Consider the following 16,707-nt stretch of genomic DNA (forward strand, 5'->3'; position numbering starts at 1 on the left):
GAGCCGGGCTCAGGGTGGCTAACACCAGTAAAATTACAATAAAAACATAATAGGATTCCCCCCCCCCAAAAAATACAGGTTAAAATACAGTTTAAAATGCAGCCTCATTTTAAAAGTAGCCCATAGATCAAAACCATAAGGGAAGGGAAACATAAGGGTCAGACTGAGTCCAAACCAAAGGCCTGGCGGAACAGCTCTGTCTTGCAGGCCCTGCGGAAAGATGTCAAGTCCCGCAGGGCCCTAGTCTCTTGTGACAGAGCGACTAAAGGGGGGGGGCGCTAGGATGCCAGGAGTGGAAAGGGCCAGGAATGGCTGGAGCCCTGAACGTCACTCTGACCTCGATGCACTAGGCTACATTCCAATCACGCAAAAGGAGAGAGGTTTCTACACCTCCACGTGTTTCCATCTCTCCATGCATATGCATATTAGCCAGCCAAAGGCATTGGAAGAGGGGGTAAGGGGTCTCTCCGGCCTTTAAGGGCCATATTTGGCCCCCAGGCTAAAGGTTCTGTCCCCCTGCTCTAGAAAAAGTCGCTAGTGTAAGGTAAAGGACCCCTGACAGTTACAACTCTGGGGTTGTGGTGCTCATCTCACTTTACTGGCCGAGGGAGCTGACATTTGTCCGCAGGCACTTTTTCCGGGTCACGTGACCAGCATGACCAAGCCGCTTCTGGTGAAACTGGAGCAGCGCACGGAAACGCCGTTTACCTTCCCGCCGGAGTGGTACCTATTTATCTACTTGCACTTTTACGTGCTTTCGAACTGCTAGGTTGGCAGGAGCTGGGACCGAGCAACAGGAGCTCACCTCGTCGCAGGGATTCGAACCGCCAACCTTCCGATCAGCAAGCCCTGGGCTCCGTGGTTTAGACCATAGCACCACCCGCTGTAAAGGGGGAATCAAACATACCAAGTGGCAAGAACTTCCTGTATAAAATTCGAAATTATTGATTTATGGATCAGTCCAAGACTCCAAACTGTGCCCTACCCTAGCCCTCTGCTGCGGGCACCAAAACATTTTAATTTTCTTTTGATTCCGCCCCACCTCCTTGTATGTTTTTTAGCACTGACATTCTGTCATCTAGCTCTTCTGCACAGGTTAGCTTTTGCTTGAAGCCGATACATCTGGACAGATTTCTTACTTTCACTAGATGGCACTGCAGAGCTTTAGGAATCGAATGAACAGAAGTCGTATTTATAGTGTCTGACACACAAAACAAATGTAATGGAAGCAACATTTACCACTCTCTTGAGCTGCTTGCCAAGAGATTTACACAAATAGGCTGCTCAAACGCTGATACAGGCAACCTTCAGAGCAGTCCTTGTTCTTTGACGCCATTTTTTCACAGGAACCAACGTTTGTCAGAAACAGCCAGCTATTAAGAAATTGTGGGAGACAGGCAAGACACCCTTGATGAAACTTACTTTCTTTATTGTGTCATCCAGCTTTGGGGTGGCTTGAGATGAAGGGTGGGTTAAAACTCTTTTAAATTTTAAAAATGGAAATAAACCTCTTGCCAACTTGTGACTCCTGAAGGACTGGGCCTCTGTTGGTTAAATACTTTGCTGTGCTGGTCTCTGGATTTTCCAGGAACAGATGGAGTCTCAGCAACTAACTATTTCAATTCCTGGGCACATCCACTTTTATATCACTGTGTGGTAGATGTAAATCTCATTTGAGTGTCAGAGCTACAACGTCTCTTTAAAAGCCACAATGAATTGTACCAGCATCAAGAGCCTGAAAATACCAATCTTGAATTTTCTGTTTAAATTATATTCCCCCTCCCCTTTCGCAAAAATGCATACCAAACATAACCATATTTCTTAATTAGAATGTAGGCTGTTTTTGTGTCAGATGAACTCGTACGTTGCGATCCAGAATGCAAAATAAACTCTTCAATTACCCAATCTAATAATCAATCAATCAATCAATCAATCAACTTCAGCAGCCCCAAACTGTACCAATTGCCCCCTGCCCCCACTGCTTGAGTGAATTGTGTGTTGCTGGATTTTGCTACAAGATTTTCAGGCATCCAGGTTGCAGCTTTATTTTTATATTGTTTTAAGATCCACAGACCATACGGCCAATGTTCTCTGCCATTTTTCTTTTTTTTAAGGCGATTCTACTTAATATGCTTGTCAAATTTAGTGATGCAGCCTTCCACTCAGTGATACTTGCTGCTTCAATCAAAGCTATTTATAGATTAAAATGAGCATGTCTGATTCATCTCACAGAAATTGCCTACCCATTTTGTTTTATAACTTTCCTTCCAGGAGGGCTAGAATATTTAAAAAACAAACAAGCCATAAATGAAAGCCCCGAGTGTGGGCTCCCTTGCAGGCTGGGCTTGGTTGCAATTACATCATTATAATCCAGTCGCTCATCCATCCAGACTGTTTGCACTTTTAAATGTTCCAACATTAAAAAAGAAAGGAAAGACAATCGCATATGAAATAATATCCAAAGTAGAGCAGGTGCTCCTGTCTTTAATATAAACTTGTCTTTATTTTGGCTGCTGATCCCTTATTTTCCAACCCTCTCGGGCTCAGGTAAGACATGCACACTAGAGATACGTCTTATTGTGGAGCCCCACCTGTATGTACAAATAGCAATATCTCTTTTCTTGATATTGATCATGGGTAGGCAAACTAAGGCCCGGGGGCTGGATCCGGTCCAACCGCCTTCTAAATCCGGCCCGCGGATGGTCCGGGAATCAGCGTGTTCTTAGCTGTCAACTTACAGATTTGAAAATAAGGGACCAGCAGCCTTGAAAATAAGGGATCAGCAGCCAAAATAAGGGATTTTCCAAGCACAGGTATGTTCGACTTCTGAGCCCCTCCGAGCCAAAGGCAGAAAGCCCAGCCAGCAGCCAAACGAAACCTCAAGCGGTGGTTCCCACAACGCAGCAACCCGGCAAAGGGGATGCAGCAAGGAAAACCACCATCACCTCTCCGCTGGGAAGCGCTGAGCAAAGGCGAGTCCCCAGGCAACGCGGCCGATTTGATCGGCACAAGGCATGCAAGCTCCACCCCCCAGTCGTTCTTAGACTCATTGGGTGAGCAACGCAGCCAAGCAACACAGCAGGAACCTCCCTCCTCCCTGGCTGGCAGGGAGGGAGGGAGAGGAGCTGCTTCCTTTGAAACCGGGAAATTTAAGGGACATCATCAATAAGGGACAGCAGCGGGACACGGCGCTGGGATAAGGGACTGTCCTGCCAAATAAGGGACGGTTGACAGCTATGGCTCTTACATGAGTAGAATGTGTCCTTTTATTTAAAATGCATCTCTGGGTTATTTGTGGGGCATAGGAATTTGTTTTTTCTTTTGTTTTTTCAAATTATAGTCTGGCCCCCCACAAGGTCTGAGGGACAGTGGACCGGCCCCCTGCTGAAAAAGTCTGCTGACTCCTGATATAGATATCGATATGGCCGAAATAGTCCATTCACAAGAGGGAGACTTGAGAGCAGTGAGGTGTATGGAAGTACAAAAATATTTTTGGGGGGGGGACGGGACCCAGTGGGGAATAAACTCCAGAACAGCCTGATAAAATTTGAACAAGCCCAGTGGGCATGGAGCACCAGCTGATATTTGGAGGGGGGGAAGGGGGTAGAAAACGGGGGGGGGGGCAATTGAATAGAGAATCCTCGGAGACGTAGTGTGCTGTGGATATTACGGCAGGCTTTTTTTATTACCAGCTCCACCTTTATTTCTATTTGGACTCAATCCACAGTGGAAGATTGGTTTAAATTTTAATGTACTTGAGGTTCCAGATGGCTTTTTAATAATGCCAATGTCATGTAAGTATGCTGGGGGTAAAAACCTGGAAGGTATTTCTTCTGTTGCCTGATTTCTCTTTTAATAATCTCTACAGCTCGATGAATCTGCCTTATCCCACCTTGAGGTATAAACAGGTCCCTCAAAAAGCACTTGAATTGACAGAACTGAATATTCAACAGAAGCTGGACTGCCCCATTGTGTTCCTGATGCTCCCTATAATGTTTTTAAGCATCTTGGTCCGTCACTGCTGATTCCTCGATAGCTCATTCATGGGCCAAGAAAAAGTAGCTTTCTGAAGACACCCCCTGAGGGCAGACCATTGAAAAAGCGCAATGGCATTTTGTCATTCCTGAACATGGTTCTTTGTCCTATTACGGTCAGAACATAAATCTTCAAAGTGGTAATTGCTTTGCCATATTCCTTTTAATTATGTAATGAGCTTTTTGCTCACTTCACCAACAATATTATCATTATCATTATTGACTGACTGACTGACTGACTGACTGACTGACTGATTGATTGATTGAATTTATATACTGCCCTATACCCGGAGGTCTCAGGGCGGTACACATAAAAAGATCACAGTATATATAATAAAAATAAAAGCAATCCCCAATAATAGGTAAAGCTAAAGGGACCCCTGACCATCAAGTCCAGTCGTGACCGACTCTGGGGTTGTGGCGCTCATCTCGCTTTATTGTCCGAGGGATCCGGCGTACAGCTTCTGGGTCATGTGGCCAGCATGACTAAGCCTCTTCTGGTGAATCAGGGTAGCGCACGGAAATGCCGTTTACCTTCCCGCCGGAGCGGTACCTATTTATCTACTTGCACTTTGACGTGCTTTTGAACTGCTAGCTTGGCAGCAGCAGGGACCGAGCAACGGGAGCTCATCCCGTTGCGGGGATTCGAACCCCCGGCCTTCTGATCGGCAAGTCCTAGGCTCTGTGGTTTAACCCACAGCGCCACCCGCGTCCCTTATACCCAATAATACCCTCCCCCAAAAGAGCCACATTTTAAAAGGGTATGGGATGTTGATCAGGTCAGGCAGTATATGCTATGCTATTACATTATATTATATCATCATATCATTATATTATATTATATTATATTATATTATATTATATTATATTATATATTATTTTTAATTATTTCCCATCCCATCAGTTTGCTCCAGCTCTCTGAACAGTTTTGTCATCATCATCATTATTATTTATTGCTTTCATCAGTCAATTTTTCTTGCCAAAGGCAACTCAGAGTGAACTACAACCTATTTTGACAACTTATGTCAAAAGAAGAAGAAGAAGTAGTATACAAGGTTAAGGACCTTGCTTGGTTTGAGTACCCAGTCTACTAGTATTTATATCTGATACCGTGTTTTATTTTGCAAATTGCTTTGAAACTTCTGTGCCAAATTAATTGTGGATCTAATATTTATCTGAAACAGTTATTCTGTAAAGAATTGGATAAATGAAGTTCTCCCATAGGAAAGAGGCCCGGCTACTTGCGGGATAAATGTTTGAATGGAGATGTTCTGCAAACAGCACAGACCCTCTTTTTCTTATACCTGCAACTGCTTCTTCCCCAAGCTAAACAACCAAAAAAAGTGCTTCTCCACCTCGCTTTAAACATGAGGCGCACGTGAATGCTGAAATGAAAACAGGACAGGACCTGTTAAACCTCAAAGTATGTGACCATGTGAAGTTTCTACATACGCGTTAGTGTTGTGTGGTGGCTAAAAGAGAGAAAAAGTTTGTTAAGCATTACTCACCCTGCTTTTGGGTGAATGTGCCCCAGGTCAAACAACAGAATGTAAACTTGAAGTAAATGTTTGCTGATGGTTTTTTAAGAACCAGCTATCAAGCTGGAAGGAACGCAGGTTTCTGCTTGTTGCCATCTAACTCTTCAGGTCTTATGTGTACATGTGAGGCAGGCCCTATTTTTAACTATTCTGAACCCCCGGGCGGTTTGATCCTGTCATTAGGCAAAGGTTCAAAGGGCGGGATCTTTTTTTAATGTGTTCTGGTTCTGCCTCCCCAAATATTTGATCCCTCAAAATAACTGGGTGCGGACTCTGATATTTCTGCAGTGCATGTGTGGCAAGAAACAACAGGCCTTTAACATTTTAATGTTGGCGTTGCTTTTCATCAGAATTTCAGAAAGTTGCTGACATGCACACACCCTGTATGTGTTGTGTTCATACATGTCCTAATTAAAACAAAACAAAACAAAGGTTTCCACAGCAGGAGGGTCCTTTTAAGGCAGTATTTATCATAGAGAATCGTGATGCAAGTTAAAATATCATCGACTGCAATGGAGTGTTTAGCATACCTTTCAAAGTATTCCCTATATAAAAAGGATGGCCGTCTTCAATTTCATTTTTTTTAATTTTTATTAAAGATTTTCTTGTTTTACAGAAGTATGTGTAATGTCTCTTGTATTTTTTCCATGTAACATTTTTACAAATCAGTTTCATTTGTTGAGACATTAGGGGAAAATAAGGGGTGGAGGGGGAAAAGATGGGTGGGGGTGGGGTCGGGTGGAGATGTTTCTGTTATGCTTAATGTATGTAGGGTTTGGTGTCAGCGATGCTTGTGCTGTTCACTTGTGTTCCTTTGGTGGTGAGAGAGGTTGGGGTTGGCCTAGGGTGCAGTTGTTTGTTTGTGATTGGCTGTGGTGATCTTTGTTTTTGTGTGTGAGTGGGGTGGGTGGGTGTTTTGGATCAGGTTAGCCATATTGATTTGTATGCTGTTGGTGGATTATTGTTGGGCTGTGTATGTGATAAAGGGGAGCCATACCGGGGTAAAGGCGTCTTCTTCTGTTTGTCTCCGTGTCAGTTTCTGTTTATTGGTTAATTTTTCTAGTAGGGCTGTTTCCCATACTATTTGGTCCCATTGGTCCATGCTTACTCCTGACAGGTCTCTCCAGTGTCTGGTTATGGTGTTTCTGGCTGCTGAAAGTAGGTGGGTTATGAGTTCTTTGTGGTGTAAATGGGCATTGTTGCCTTGGAAGATGTTTAGTAGGTCCAGTCCAGCTCCATCTTACGCTGCCCACAAGTTGCTTATCCCAGCAAATTCGTGGCACATCTCAGTAATGGACAGCATGAGAGCCAACAAACTGAAGGTCGATCTAGATAAGACTGAGATACTGTTTGTGGGTGGTTCCTCTGTTCAAATGAGTTACACGTGTGTTCTGGACAGGAGCGTGTGCACAGCTTGTGGGTGGGGACGAAATGAGAAGGTGCTGTGTCCCCATCCCCAACTAGGCCTTGCTTACTAGGGTCACACAGTGGTGGCTTCTGGTGAGATTTCATGAGATCTCATGGAACTCTTGGAAGATCTCACAAGATCTCGCTGGAAGAACCCACTTCCCATTGTCCTTGCTTCTCTGACTGTGGTATTCTTGGATTCAACATGTTCTCACGTATATTCCAGAGTGTCTGAAACCAAGACAAGCATTTTGGTTTGGTATTAGCAGCCTAAACCCTTTGGCTAATGTACAATTTTGAAAATTGCTTTAAACACTGGTGTTTATTGACGTGTGAAATTATGTTTAGCAGACCTCTGTTTGGGCTAATGTGCTATTGGAAGCCAAAATACTTTCGTCTAAAATGTTTAATGCTCCACGAGCCATGCTTATAGGAGTCCAGAAGAGTTCTTTCCTGCTAATCCCTTGGAATTCCACCCTAAACCAACTACAAGCTGATGAGCAGAGCGGTCTTTCCCTCTTTGTTCTTGAAAGGCCGGGGGGAAATACTGCTGAGCTCACCGCATATTCTGTTGGTCTGAGCTGAATCGACTTGTTATTTCTATTTCCACTTGAGCTGTCTTCCCACACTGTCAAACTTACAAGATGGTCAAATAGCCTAAAGCTATTTCAAAGGACTTTACCCTAGAAAAGGTATTTGTCGCACTCATTAATATCCCCCAAAGACTAGGCTGGAGCTACCCAAATATTTTCTGCCACTGCAGAGTCTGACACTGCATACTCGGGCATAGTTAGGACAATGTTTTCAGAGGGCTGTATGTTTGATCAACACAGGCCCAGTTTGCATTTTGTAGCAATGGAGGCTGCTCTTCATTGGAAGTGGCTTCCAACATAGGTCAGCTGATTTATTTTGCAGGGCCAGCATGCCCATAATCAAAGTAAAGCAGTATCCACAGGGTGGCAGCCTCTGGACAACTCAGAAGGGAGCTGTGGCCCCTCACAGCTGCCAGAAAGGCTGTGGAGGAGAAAGTGGGTTTTGCCCAGGGCGGCAAGACATCCTGGGCCAGCCTTGTTCCTGTGCCTTCATTCTCTTTAAAGCCCTAAATGGCCTCGGCGCAGTACACCTGAAGGAGTGTCTTCACCCCCATCGTTCAGCCCGGACACTGAGGTCCAGCGCCGAGAGCCTTCTGGCGGTTCCCTCATTGCGAGAAGTGAGGCTACAGGGAACCAGGCAGAGGGCCTTCTCGGTAGTGGCACCTGCCCTGTGGAACGCCCTCCCACCAGATGTCAAGGAAATAAACAACTACCTGACTTTTAGAAGACATCTGAAGGCAGCCCTGTTTAGGGAAGTTTTCAGTCTCAGTCTCAGTCAGTTTTATTGCACATAGCCAAAGGCTGCCGCAATGTACACAGAATTATTTGACAATTAAAAGAAAATATACTGAATTGGTAAAAAAAGACTTAAAACATTTATATTATTAAAAGTTTTCAATGTCTGATGTCTTATTGTATTTTTTATATTTTGTTGGAAGCCGCCCAGAGTGGCTGGGGAAACCCAGCCAGATGGGCGGGGTATAAATGATAAATTATTATTATTATCATACCCTCCAAAGCTCCTGTGCCCCGTTAAAAAGAAAAACACAACACTCAATTTCTCCACAATTTCCTCACGCACACCATTTTTGTTAACTTAGCCATGCAGGCAGTATCACATATTGTACTAATCTTCCAAAGTCGGGGGGAAATGTGTTAAGCACCATTGCAAAATGAGCTTTGTGTGAGGCTCGCTCTAACTTTTCAGGTGTGCTGCCGGGTGCAATGCTATGAGAGGTTTTGAAAGAAGATGTGCAAAGCAGAAGGGTCTAAGAAGCGGGCAAGAGTCCCTTATTACCAGAAAGGTTAGTGCGGGTGGGGTGAGGAGGCGAAATTGCGCTGCGGAGGGAATGGCCCAGAGGCAGTCGCGTAGCGTGGGGGGTGCAGGGGGGGGCGGCCGCACCGGGCGCAACATCTGGGGGGGGGTGCGCTCGCACTCGCAGCTCTCTGCCCCTACCTGGCTCACTCACTCTCTCTCACTGCAGTGCTGGCTGTGCGAATCCGATCCAAGCCGCTGAGTCGCCGCCCACTGTGGAGGGGGTGGGTGCCAGGCGTGCGGTGCGGAGAGAGAGCGAGGGACTATCTGGGGGAGGGACAGTGCAGCGGCCGCCCAGCGCAGCACTGAGCGCGGGAGAGAACCACACCAGACCAGACCAGGCAGCAGCAAGAAGAAGCTGGCAGCGGCGGCAGGTTAGGGGTTAGGGGGCGCAAATTACTTGCCTTGCCCCGGGTTAGGGGGCGCAAATTACTTGCCTTGCCCTGGGTTAGGGGGCGCAAATTACTTGCCTTGCCCCGGGTTAGGGGGCGCAAATTACTTGCCTTGCCCCGGGTTAGGGGGCGCAAATTACTTGCCTTGCCCTGGGTTAGGGGGCGCAAATTACTTGCCTTGCCCTGGGTTAGGGGGCGCAAATTACTTGCCTTGCCCCGGGTGCTGACAACCCACGCTACGCCACTGCCCAGAGGGCATCTTGTTCAGGGTCTCTCAAAGCTGGCAGGGGGCTGTGGCAAGCACCCTGAAGGCCTGATTCCTCTTCTAGTGCAGAAGTCCTAAGGAAGGCTACAGAGTCTGTTAAGTTGTGGGTGAACATATCAGACGACACAGCGATTCTTCAAACAGCTCTTGTTTATTCACAGGCCAGCACAGAACTGAACTGAAGGGTTCAGCCAGCCTGCTTATATAGAGCTCCGCTAGAACGCAACAGTAACCACTTTCTGTAACTCTGGCTCAACTCAACTCTGGCTCCAGCCTGGTGGAACTCTCTGCCTCATGAGACCAGGGCCCTATAGGATCTGATTTCTTTCCGCAGGGCCTGTAAGACAGAGTTGTTCCGCCTGGCCTTTGGCTTGGAGCCAGTTTGATTCCCTCCCTCCCTCCCTCTCTTTCTTTTTTCTTTTCCTTCTCCTCCTGCGATGAGGCTACATTTTAATATTTTAATGTTCCAATATTTTAATGTTGTATTTTATTTTTGTTTTTAAGTTGTAATCATTCATCTTGTTTTTATTATTGCTTGTAAGCCGCTCTGAGCCCGGCCATGGCTGGGGAGGGCGGGGTATAAATAAAAAAATATTATTATTATTATTATTATTATTATTATTATTATTATTATTAACTATCCAATCACGGAACGTCACTTTCGATCCCTTACTTGCATATGTGGACCTGAGTGAAAACTATCTACAGTATCCCCCTGCAGGCCCAGGGTGAGAACTTCAGTACATAACAGAGTCAGCGAGGGTGGAGTGGTTTGTGGGTCACAAACAGCAGTCACCCTCTTTGCAACCAAATCCTGACAGGTCCTCTTGGGTCCGGCCAGCACATGTCACAAGCCTCCTCTCCTGTGATTTCTGCAGGAACCGTCCGCTGTACCAAGGCAGGCTTGTCAGGAATCTTCCCAGAAGTGTTACCTTGCTGCAATTGCAGTTTGCCTCCAGCAACCTTCAATCTGCATACTAAACAGATTATTTGCTGGAAGCATCAATACGCCTTGCCACATTATGAAGCCAGCAGGATCCGATGTCGAAAGGTTCACTGATGCAAGAATGTAAGTTTAGGATGCATGCAGAGTGATGGGAAAACGTATTATCTTGTTGCATGGAAAGGGAACTTCCAGTTTTGCTGTGAATGCTGTTTTCAGGATGGAAGCGACAGCTGTCAATGGAGAACTCCAGGATTTTAGCATAGATGTGAATGGGCAACAGTGTCTTTCCACCCCAGCTGAAACAAAAGCAAAAGATGGCAGCAAAGAAAGGGTTTTGAGCTTTTTATAATTCAGGTGCAGATTTTCTTTTCTTTTTCAGTTTAAATGTTTTTAAGTGGTCTACTAGTATCAGTCTACTATCTGTATATTGCAGCCCTGTGCAACTTATTCCAACAAATCCTTATGGACTTCCCTGAATACAAAATACCATATTTTTTGCTCTATAAAACTCACTTTTTCCCTCCTAAAAAGTAAGGGGAAATGTGTGTGCGTCTTATGGAGCGAATGCAGGCTGCGCAGCTATTCCAGAAGCCAGAGCAGCAAGAGGGATTGTTGCTTTAACTGCGCAGCGATCCCTCTTGCTCTTCTGGCTTCTGGGATTCAGAATATTTTTTTTCTTGTTTTCCTCCTCCAAAAACTAGGTGCGTCTTATGGTCTGGTGCGGCTTATAGAGCAAAAAATACGGTAAATGTCAGCTGGAACATTAGATTAGATTAATTGGCATAAGCACAATATATATATATATATATATATATATATATATATATATGAATAAAGTGTAAACTAAGGCACCTCTTAAGCCAAAGTTCTGAAGTTCAGAAAAGAGAATTGCCAACAAATGCCCATCACCAATATCTTTAAAATGAACACATGCATTTGACCCAGAATGCAGTTATTTTAGGCTGAGGAGGAAGAAGAGGGCTTCTTTACAGATTTGAAAGCTGTCAAAGGATCAACTGAAGGGCTGGGTGGTCCAAGTTGAAAGATAAAGAACTCTAGGAAGGAAAAGCATCAGTAGGCCTGAAGTTGTCCATCCACATTAAAGCAGCACATAGCACTATGGGGAAGATGGACTGTATTTCTGTTTAAATTATGCTGTTTCTAAATTAGCATATACAAATACTCTGCAAATCGATGTCCTCTGCTTTTGGCAATGTAGTAAGCTCACAGAATGATGGTAAAACAACCAAGTAGAATGTAGATGTTAAAATATCTCTAATTAGAGTATTTATGGAGCAGCTGAAGTTTCTGCAAAGATTGCAAGGGACAGATTTTCACAAAGCCGGAAAATGAGGAAGACCATGTTTTATTAATAAAACCATGCAACTCAGTAACTTCCAATGCCCCTGAGAGGAAAAGGAGCCACTCTTGTTGGGCTGGGATAGCAGCTCTGTAGCCTGCGGTTTGTCCACAACATCTGGTTGACCATTGTGATAAAAGAAAGCTGGACCAGATGGACCACTAGCCTAATCCAACATCTTGTGCTTTTTCAATCTTTCCCATGTGACGATGAAAAGATTCCCTCTTTTATAATATGACGATGGGTTGCTTTATTCTCCATTTCCACACCTTCCACACTACTCATGGGCATAGTTTTAAAACATCCCTTGTCTGAAGTATTCTAATTTTGATGCATCTAGATACAGTGGTACCTCTGGTTGCAAATGGGATCCGTTCAGAGCCCCGTTCGCAACATGAAAAGAGCGCAACCCGCAGCGGTGCGTCTGCGCACGCACGGGTTGCGATTTGACGCTTCTGCACGTGAACGTGATGTCATTTTGCACTTCTGCACATGCGCGAGAGGAGAAACCTGGAAGTAACCCTTTCTGGTACTTCCGGGTCACTGCGGGATGTGACCTGAAAGAACGTAACTGTGATGGCCTGGGATTCAGACTCGGAGACTGAACCTGAGGAATCCCAGCCTGCACAGGATTCCCCGCCTCCAGAACCAGCTGAGCTGGGGCTGGGGCTTGAGTCTGAAGGGTCCTCACCTGTGCTGGATCCTCAGGTGCAGGCACCAGCTGAGTCTGCTCTGGCTCCTGAGGTGATGGAGGACCATTGCCTGCAGGTGCTCCACTCTCAGCCCCGTCAGAGGAAGCTGAGGTTGCCTCTGGGTCCAGTAACCCTCCAGCCTCTCCTGAGCTGCAGAGGCTCAGGGCAGAGAGGCGGAGGGAACTAAGTTCCCGCAGGAGGAGTGCTCGCTTCCAGGCCAGGAGAGGCGAGTCACCTGTGGACCGGGACCACCCTATGCCTCGGGGCAGATAAAAGCCAGCCAGCCCCAGTCCCAGGTTGCGGGAGCAACATTGTTGGTAGCCTGTTCCTGCCTGCACCCTGTCCTGCTCTTCTGCCAGAGTTCCTGACCTCACCCGACTCCCTGCCTTGGACCCAGCTTCAGCTTTGACGGACAGCCTCCATACCACATCCTCGACCTCGGACTGGACTCGGACCCCGCCACACGGTTAACCCTCGGGACCAGCAGAGTAACATGAAGCAAACGTAACATGAGGTATGACTGTACCTGCAGGGGCATAGGAAGGGGGGTGCGGATGGTGCGGTCTACCCCGGGTGTCACCCTGATGGGGGGGGTGTGTGTGACAAAATGGCGGGTGGCACTCATCACCACGAGGCCTGCAGTGTGCATGAGCCACATGTCTTCGGGCCTGCAGGCTCCACTGTCTGCCCGCTGCCTCCCCTCCAGCTATAGGGTGGCTGAGGCCCCGCTGCACACCCCATCTCCTCCCTATGAGCGCCGTGCCCCCCGTGGCACGTATAGGGACAGCACAGGATGACACAGCATGCGGTGCACAGCGTCCATAGGGACGGGGGGCGCCGCGGCGCCCATGGGGACAGCGTGGGATGCTGTGCACCCCGTTCCGTCCCTATGGACACAGTGCCCCACCCCTATGGGTGCTTCATCCCACCCCTGGGCACGCTGCCCCAGGTGCCCAAGAGGCTTCCTCCGCCGCTGCTACAGTCTCATACTGTGCTGCCCTAAAACTTTTATGTCAGATCCACACCATATATTTAAAACACATCCAAAGTACATTTAAAGCACATTGGTGCTGGAGGAGACTCTTGAGAGTCCCATGGACTGCAAGAAGATCAAACCTCTCCATTCTGAAGGAAATCAGCCCTGAGCGCTCACTGGAAGGACAGATCGTGAAGCTCCAATACTTTGGCCACCTCATGAGAAGAGAAGACTCCCTGGAAAAGACCCTGATGTTGGGAAAGATGGAGGGCACAAGGAGAAGGGGACGACAGAGGACGAGATGGTTGGACAGTGTTCTCGAAGCTACCAGCATGAGTTTGACCAAACTGCAGGAGGCAGCGGAAGACAGGAGTGCCTGGCGTGCTCTGGCCCATGGGGTCACGAAGAGTCGGACACGACTAAACGACTCAACAACAACACTTCCCCCAAAGTTTCCCCCTCACAGAGCCACGATTGCCAGCATCCTTAACAAACTACAATTCCCAGGACTCGGGGTGTGTGTGTGTGTGCGTGCCATGTTTTATGTTTATGGACCTGCCTCCATTTAACTTCACTGTCCTCTCGTCCTTGCAGGGCTAGGGAGCAGAGTAGGTAAGTCAAACCAGAGCAGGGATCAGCAACCTTTTTCAGCTGTGGGCCGGTCCACCATCCCTCAGACCATGTGGTGGGCCGGACTATATTTTGGAAAAATAATAATGAACAAATTCCTATGCCCCACAAATAAACCAGAGATGCATTTTAAATAAAAGGACACATTCTACTCATGTAAAAACACGCTGATTCCCGAACAGTCCGTGGACCGGATTTATAAGGCGATTGGGCTGGATCCGGCCCCAGGTCTTGGGGGGATGGAAGCTGAAATGCAGAAGTCAGGCTATCAGTTCCTCGTGGGGGGAGGGCTCCTCCGTATCTGAGAGTGCAGAGTGGGGGGCAAAGAGCCCAGGCAGCGGGGGGCAGGTCTGAGGGATCCGCTCTCTGCTCTCATTTTATCCAATACTCACCGCTAGGGAAGGGATGTGGAACCCCAGCACATCTGCAAAGAGAAGGACATGGGGACAGGTGAGTTCGTCCCTGAGCCCCTGGCAAGGCTATTCCAAGAGTTTTCAAAGTCCTACTACAGGGAAGGGACACCCCAGGCCTTGGGGGCCAATCCTGGCCTCCTGCCCCCAGAACATGGCTCCCCAGGGAAGGTGCCCCTCCTGCTGACAACTGCCCCCCCCGCCTTGCTCCACAGCCCAGCCCCCTGCTTCCTCCATCGGACCCCACAAAACGGGGTGGTTGCTGGGGGGGGGGACGTTTCCAGACGCTGGCCCAGATGGACCTTGGGTCGGATCAAGCCGTCTGGTTCTGTGCATCTTTTTACTTGCTGCCCCCCCAGCCCATTCCTGCCCTCCCCTGTCCCAAAAAGGAGGGCCACTGTGGCGTTTGCCCACTCATGATGGAGATGTCCTAGTGGGGGGGGGGAGAGAAAGGGTTAATAGGCTGACCAGTAAGAAAGCCCAGGGGCCGAGCCTAACTGCTTAAGGCTCAACACAGGGCCTTGGGCAGTTAGTTCGGTTGGTTTCTTGTGGGTGGGAGGCAGAGTGAGTTAGAGACAGAGAGAGAGAATCGGATTACAGTGTTTCAAAGTATTTAAAACTTGTTTGCGTTCACAATAACCTGGAATCTTTGTTAATCCGTTGCAACCTGACTGAGTCTGAATATATTACTGGGGAAAACTGGTTGGGGGCAGTGGAAGAGATAAGCCGTGGTGGTGCAGGGTCAATAGTCCGTGGAACAACCGGGGGCTCTGTGCAAACGCCACAGCCACTTGCTCACCTGACGCCACAGGCTGCTCCGGGCCTTGCAGGGGAGCCACCCTATTGCTGTGGCCCATCAGGCATCTTAAGCACCTGAACCTAGAAGAGACGAGCAGAGAGAGCGACTCAGAAGTCGGCAGTCCCAATTCTTGGGGGCGTTTGTGTGTGAGGAGGGGCGTCTGGCCCAATTCCTTCCATCTCTCTGCCGTTCAGTGACCTGAAAGGGCATCACCAGAGCTGGAAAGACGCAGCCCAGAGCACAAAGGGCTGGCATAGAGAGAAAGGAGCCCCCAAGTGCTCTGGGTTCAAGAGCTCCAGCCCAAAGGAAAGACAGGCATTGCCAGCTGTTAAAGGGCTGCTTTGCTTCATTGTTTTAGGACAGCCTTGCCCTTCCTGGAGAGGGTGGAGACCCCTGGGAGGGTCCTCCAAGCATCAAGGTATCCCAGAAGAGGAGCAGAACATGAGGAAGGGGGTGGGGTCTTCCTTGGAGCCAGAGAGACCCCCAGGAAGGGGGAGAAGGCCAAGGTCATGGGGCAACTGGAGAGATGCAAAATGGAGCCAGGCAGAGGTGTGGTGGTTGGAGGGTTGGACTAGGAGGACCTGGGAGAGCAGGGTTCGAATCCTCACTCAGTCATGAAGCTCCCTGGTGGACCTTGGGCCAGCCTAGCCTACTTTGCAGGGCTGCTGTGAAGACAACAATTGGTGGCAGGGAGAACCATGAAGGCCACTTTGAGCTCCTGGGAGGAAAGTGGGCTAGGACTGTCCTAGTAAATGTAAATGATGAGAGGGGAGAGAAAAGGGGAAGGCAGGGAAAGAGTGTGGAGGAGCTGAGCTCTCTGGAGAAGACTGGCCGGGTTGATTTCCAGAGAGCTAAGGCTGTGCAGGGGACCCCAGGACTCACACCCCGCCCCCAGGAGACCAAAATAAAACAAAGGAATGCTACTTACAGTCTGCACATTTTGTTCACAGAAAATTCCCACCCTCCTCTCTAAACTAGCTAACTATCTAAAATGCCCACCCAAGCCTAACTCTGACCCCATCCCCACCCGCAGCCCTAAGCCTAAGCCTAACCCCTGCCCTAACCCTACACTTACCGCTAACTACTCCTCTATGCACAAAATATATACAAAATATATAAAAAATGTGCACAAAATAAAAATGTAAAATAAAAAATATGAATATAAAGAACCAAAAAGTAAAAGAAAAAAGAAAAATAAGTGTTAAAATAAAAAAGTAAAATAATAAAATAAAAATAAATAAAATCAAATGAATCAAATAAAAGTAATAAATCACATAACAATCAAAATAACAATCAAGTGAACACCTCTCCTTATCATCTCCAACCGCCACCACCATCACATCTCTCTAC

At 47.5% G+C, this 16,707-nt stretch overlaps 1 long non-coding RNA gene across 1 annotated transcript; it reads right to left on the bottom strand.

The window, feature by feature from the left end:
* Positions 1-14,413: 14,413 nt before the first annotated feature.
* LOC308477300 lies at positions 14,414-16,445 on the bottom strand. Its single transcript, XR_013986464.1, has 3 exons — positions 16,286-16,445; positions 15,358-15,437; positions 14,414-14,572 (listed from the first exon to the last, which is right to left on the bottom strand). It is a non-coding gene; the product is annotated as an uncharacterized lncRNA (long non-coding RNA).
* Between the last annotated feature and the right edge of the window lie 262 nt (positions 16,446-16,707).

Source organism: Podarcis pityusensis (genome assembly GCF_964106645.2).
Source record: "Podarcis pityusensis genome assembly, chromosome: 5".
Lineage (NCBI taxonomy): Eukaryota > Metazoa > Chordata > Lepidosauria > Squamata > Lacertidae > Podarcis > Podarcis pityusensis.